This window comes from Bemisia tabaci, chromosome 2 (genome assembly GCF_918797505.1).
Source record: "Bemisia tabaci chromosome 2, PGI_BMITA_v3".
Classification (NCBI taxonomy): domain Eukaryota; kingdom Metazoa; phylum Arthropoda; class Insecta; order Hemiptera; family Aleyrodidae; genus Bemisia; species Bemisia tabaci.
Window position 1 is genome coordinate 46,690,135 of NC_092794.1, and position 6,000 is coordinate 46,696,134.

The following is a 6,000-nucleotide window of genomic DNA, read 5'->3' on the forward strand; positions in this document are numbered from 1 at the left end:
ACTTTCACTGCGCTCTCTGGCGCTCTGCGACACCAAACCGCCCTAGAGACGTGTCCCTTCATATCTTCTCAGGGAGCTGGCACTCCTTCATTTTATTTAAAACCTCCCATTACCATCCTTTCACTGGGTTTTATATTTACTAAAATAAAGTAAAAAATTTGTGAAAGCGCAAGGTGACCTTTTTACGTGAAAAAGAACGACAGAAGTTTCCTAAAGCAAACGTGTTATCAGATTTTTTAAAAATTTTCTCTTTGAGATTTACGACCTCTTTTTTTATACTTGTTTTATTCCTCGACAGCTAATGCCACTAAGAAGAGGTGAAATAAAAGAAGAAGAAGAAGTATCAGAGCTCAGAAGTTACATATCTTATCAATTTCGGTATCAGTAGGAGGAAGAATATTTTACCTACAACTTTTATGGCTCTTTACCAGTCTACGAGTAACTAGACTAGTCATAGTATGATAAATTGTCATGGAACTAACAATAAGGATAGAAAGCTTAATAGAAGTGTAGATTTTGGTCTGTGCTACCTTCAATATCAAGGTATTAGAACGGTTTTTAAATTACTCACATTGTCATTCTCGCCTAGAAATGAAGCGATGTTTGTTCGCAGGGTGATTTTCTGAAGGATTTGGCATCAACGCCCTCTAGTTTCTCAAAACTTACATATCATTTATATATATGTATCTGCCTTGAACATGTCTCAATGTTTAACATGTGAAAGTGATAAAGTATGATTTCACCACATCGTGGGCGTTTTATTTGTACATCAAAAGTAAACTGTCCTTGTGCATTTGTCCCTGCGAGTTTTCTGCCAACAATATTTGCCTCTCATTTTTACATCCAATTAGGATTTTCTTCGTCAGATTATAGCATGAAATTATGAACTTGAGACCTACATAAATGCTTTGATTATCAATCTTTTATTATTTTTCATACATGAAGCACTTTGTGCACGGGATCCGTTGAGTCTGATAACGAGGGATTTCCTGTCAAATGACATAATAATCCGCTACTTAGTATACCTTCATATAAAACTGATCCGTTCGTTTAGCATTTGAAAAAGGCTAGAAAAACTGTTTTACCCAGGTGACTTATGGAGTTACTTCCACTGAATTTTTGTCGCTGAATAACAGCAGTTTTTTTCTATCGCCCACCAACGTTTCGGGAAATCGAAGTGGTGATATCCATCGAAAGAGACCAACTTTTGGAAACTTTCAGTGTCTAACGAAAGCCCAACGGGAGGTTGATAAACTTTTGAAATTTTGATTTGGACTTGGTTGTACACTGAGTATGTCAAATTCCATCTGATTCTGAAGGGGTCTCTTTGTCAAAGTGGCACCAGTCGGCATGAGATGACGCGAGTATGACGTACTTGGATATACACCTTTGCAAAGGATTAAAATGATTTAGCACTAATAAAATTAAAAAAGTAGAAGGTAAAATTCCACGATTTTTTTTTTTCAAATTTTAAGGCAAATAAGGACCTGTCTTAATATTTACAACAACTCGGATATTTTTTTTTCTTAATTTCGTCTTTTTTGCGGGGGCAAATTATTTCAATCCTCCAATAGGATCCATTTCTAAAGTTAAAATTTTGAATTTCAATCAATTCTCGGTAAAATTGTTCTCCCAATGAAGCTATGTTGAAGGCCTCCTTAAAACGTCCTTTATTCCCAAAATAGATCATAATATACTGCCGTGCTAGGGAAAAACGCCGTATGAACATTCAAGAGTTGCCAAATTTCCCTTGATAAAACATAAGTTTTTGAAGGCATCCATGCATATTTTTCCTTGAAATTTTCAGATATTTTAGATTAAATTGCGTGCAAAGTTCACCGGAGAAAAAAAAAACACATTGGATCTAAAAATACTCTTGATTCAATCGGATTTTTGCTTAAATCAAGAGCCAAGCCTCTTAATTTGAGCGGATTTCCTTTTGATTTAAGCAAAAATCTGATTGAATCAAGAGTATTTTTTCTTGTCAATGTTTTCATGAGTCTGGACTCTATATCCAATGTGTTTTTTTTCCCAGTGTTGTCTGAAAATTTTGGAAATAATTATTCAAAATTTTCCTAATAAATTCGGTTTTTATCAAAGGAAACTTGGCAACAACTGAAGGCTCATAGGGCGTTCTTTCTTAGCACGGTAAGATAGGGGTGTGCGAGGAACGACCATGAATAGAACCTTAAGAAACCGAGCAGTGGTCTAGTCTGCTCAACGGAGTGAAAAAAACGCTTGTAAAATCGTTTATGGTGGCGGAGTTTTCCGGGAGAGACTTTTTCCAGAGCCGTATTCGATCCTTGCCTCCGCCTCCGCGCCCCTACGAGCTCACCCCAACCGAGATGGGGAGGGGGAGGGGGAGGTGGGGCGGAGACGACGATCGAGTGTCAGCAATTAATCAATCTCCTCTGTCACTGCCAGGAATCCAACTTAAGACTCCGGGGCCAAGAGCTGCCGCTGCCCCCCGATCCCGGTCCATGTCTTTTTGCGTACCCCCTCAGCATCCACCCCCTTAGCATCCACCCCCTCCCACCTAACCTCATCCCGCTCCTCGGCTCCTCATTTGCGCTTGCCTCCTGCCATTCACTCTGACCTTAATGACCCTTCATATGCCCCTTCTCGCAAGACGCCTACCTTACAGCCGCTCTCGTCAAATCGTGCGCCAAATACTCATTCTACCGGTAAAACAGTCAGGGCCGGATTAAGGGGGTGGCCACATGGGCCGCGGCCCATGGCGGCAAATTTAGGGGACGGCAAATTTTGCGAATTTTTTAAATGTAGCCATGAAGAAAAATCGGATTCAGAGAAACAATTACAAACGAGAAAAAGTGACAAAATCTCTCATTTTCCGAGAGTATATCTCTAATTTTATCGTCTTCCTGTGATACAATAGACAGCACCTTTTATAAGTTGAGTTAAGACTAAGAGGGAATCCGAACACGGAATTTGGCCTGGAACGGCGCGGCGCAGAGAGCAATGATGACGAGAACTTGAGATGAACAGGAGAAACCCTCGGCGTGGCGCGGCGCGGTCGGCATGTGACACATATTAGCGCCTACAAGACTGCATGAATACTTCAAGCATTGCGTCAAAGACAGTACGGTCGCTGCGGTCAGCAGCGGGCGGCGTGGAACGCATAGCGCCTACAAGGCTGCATGAATACTTCATGCATTACGTCTAACTTGATGCGTGCAGCAGCGGTCGGCGGGAAACGCACAGCGCATACAAGACTGCAGGAATAATTCACGCATTGCGCCAAACACATTGCGGTCAGCGCGGCGCGGCGGCGGAAGTTATAATTATTAAAGCACATTTATGTTTGTTTTTTCATAATATTTTTGTTCATTGCATGTACATGGAAGGTCTTGTCCACACAGAGATAGGTTTACGGAACTTAACTTTCGCGCCAAGTTACGTGAATTTTTGCTAGTTGTGTTGACAGGGCTTTCGCAAAAAAATGTGTCCAACACGAGTAAACGCGTCTTATGCACCCCTCCCCTCCGGCACGTTCACTCGATGGTTTTTCTTGATGTTTCAAAACGATTGAGAAGAGGGCGGCAAAATACAGGCGGCCCATGGGCGGCAAGCAAGTAAATCCGGCCCTGAAAACAGCGTAACTAAGTTCTTACGGACATCCTTAAAAATCTCTCATTTAACAAAGTTATTAGAGATTGGAGAACCAGGGGGCACGCCCCCTGGCCGCTACGCAGCCCTACATCCAGAGGGCGATTAGCGTCCCTAAAGACCCGCTTTGCAGGCCCCTACGAGTCACTCTAAATAGAACAGGTTGTTCCAAAGACTCTGTCCTACTGATCACTGTAAAAACCATAAAAGTAGGTCTGATAGATCTCTAGAACAAATTTTGACAGAAAACCAGAATTTTCATCATTTAAATGGGAGAATTTACAACTTTATCACGTTAATGTACAAAAGCATGCGTTTTACTCGTATTTCCAAAACCTGCATAGAGCGAGCTCATCTAAACACTATCACCTGTTGATAACCGCAAAAGTCACAGAAGCTACCTTGTAGAATGACAGAACAAACTGTGGCAAAAATTCATTATTGTAGAGCGCTGGAGAGCTTGCAGTAATGACATAAGCATTGATAGCTTAATACTCACTCACAGCTTACATTACCCAAGAGCCTTTGCAGCCTTCTGGAGCTTAGTTTCACATAGCAATCAATATTGATCACTATAAGTTAATTAGTTAGCCGTTAAGGTTTGTAACAACTTGTAACTGATGAAGTCCTATGCTAACTTGCAATATCCAACAGTCTTTTTACAAAAAAATATTCCATTTCGAGAGAGTATTCCCAGATACAATAATCCTGTAATCTGCAAAAATTTGGCATACTGCCATAAAGTGGAAGACATCTTCCTCACATTTAAAATCGGAGATTCTAATGCAACAGGGCTCATCTTCAAACGCCTTGAAATCAGAGCGCACGTTCGCCGGCAATGTTGTAATTGTGATCAGAGTGATATTTGCACTTTACTTGCGAGTTTGACAACTGTGCTTTTACTTTCAGAGGCACGCTTAAGTATTTCACGGCGCAAAGCAAGAAATGAGATCGTTTCTTATGTTGATCTGGCAAGAACCTTCTTTGCTTGAAGGATACTTAACCGCGGCAGGAGGGAGCCTTATATTCCTACTTATAAAAACCAGAGACAAACGCAGGGGATGTCAGGTACCTCCCAAGCGATAACCATAAGCATATCTGTGATGACGTCTTCACTTGATCGATCTTGATCGATGAATCGATTTTCGAAACGCCAAAAAACCAATGGACGAAGCTATAGAGATTTCTCACCTGTCCACGTATATCGACGGCGTAAGTCCGCAATCACATATCTCGTTTGCAGTGTCTGAAAATCTCCGCCTCTATATAATGTTATTTTTTAAAGGAGAACAAATTGACATCATTCCTTGAAGTTTTTGCAGAATTTTCTTCGCACAGAAAAGAAAAATCACGGCAGTTTTAAAGAATTACCGTTGGGTAGTTTTCCGTTTAATAAATAAGGTATGACAGGAAGTCTGCGACGTCGCAAATCCAGATATGTGATTGCCGACTTACACCGTAGACATGTAATTGGATGCTAAGACTTGTGCCATGAGGTGTTGGGGAAGAATTTCTCTCATGAAGGTAAGCCGGATTAAGGGTGGCGCATTAAAAGCAATTGTACGAGGCACTATCATTAGCAGGGTGCTAAAATGAGAGGACTGGGAAAAGAAAGAAACAATGAAGGGAAAATTGAAGAGAATTGACTATATACACTGGAGAGCAAGAACAGCAAGCTATTAGAAAACATAGTTATACCGCTGTATGTTAAAAATAAACCAATCAAAAGTGTGTGATTCTGTTCGTAGACATCGTTTACTTGAATATCGCCTCAAACTTCAGCGCACAGGCAACATATCTTTCCATGAACTTTCCTAGGTCCAACAGACCATGCTTAATCCTATTAGCAGATATCATCCACTTGAGAATACCATATATTTTGCCGCATAAGCAAGAAAGGTGAATAGTTACCTATTTGAAAAAAACACACTAATTTCGCCCTATAAACTTTGGACGGTTCATTCGATTCCCGTGTCTCTCGCACACAGTCCTCCACGTTCGGACTGATTCGCCTTCAAAACTTGATCAGGCAATTTGAGCGGCCTAGGAGCAGTAATAGTTGCTCGTTGTAGTTTGAACACGTTCGCGCAGATGTTTTGGAATATAACTGCAGTTGTAAAAGTTATGAGAATATTATTTCTTTCTATCGCTGTGAAATAGAGAACAAAAGCATTATTGATGGGTATAAGAGATCAAAAAAATAAACTAGATAAAAATATTTCGGATTTTAAGAGGAGTTCAAAACTAGCTCACCAACGAGGAATTTGTCTACGTTAATGTGCACAGATGTACTTACTGCTTGACTGAGGAGAATAAAATGAGGACGAGGAACAAGTTAACGAACAGACCTTTTGCGGAAGTAAATTATCTGAT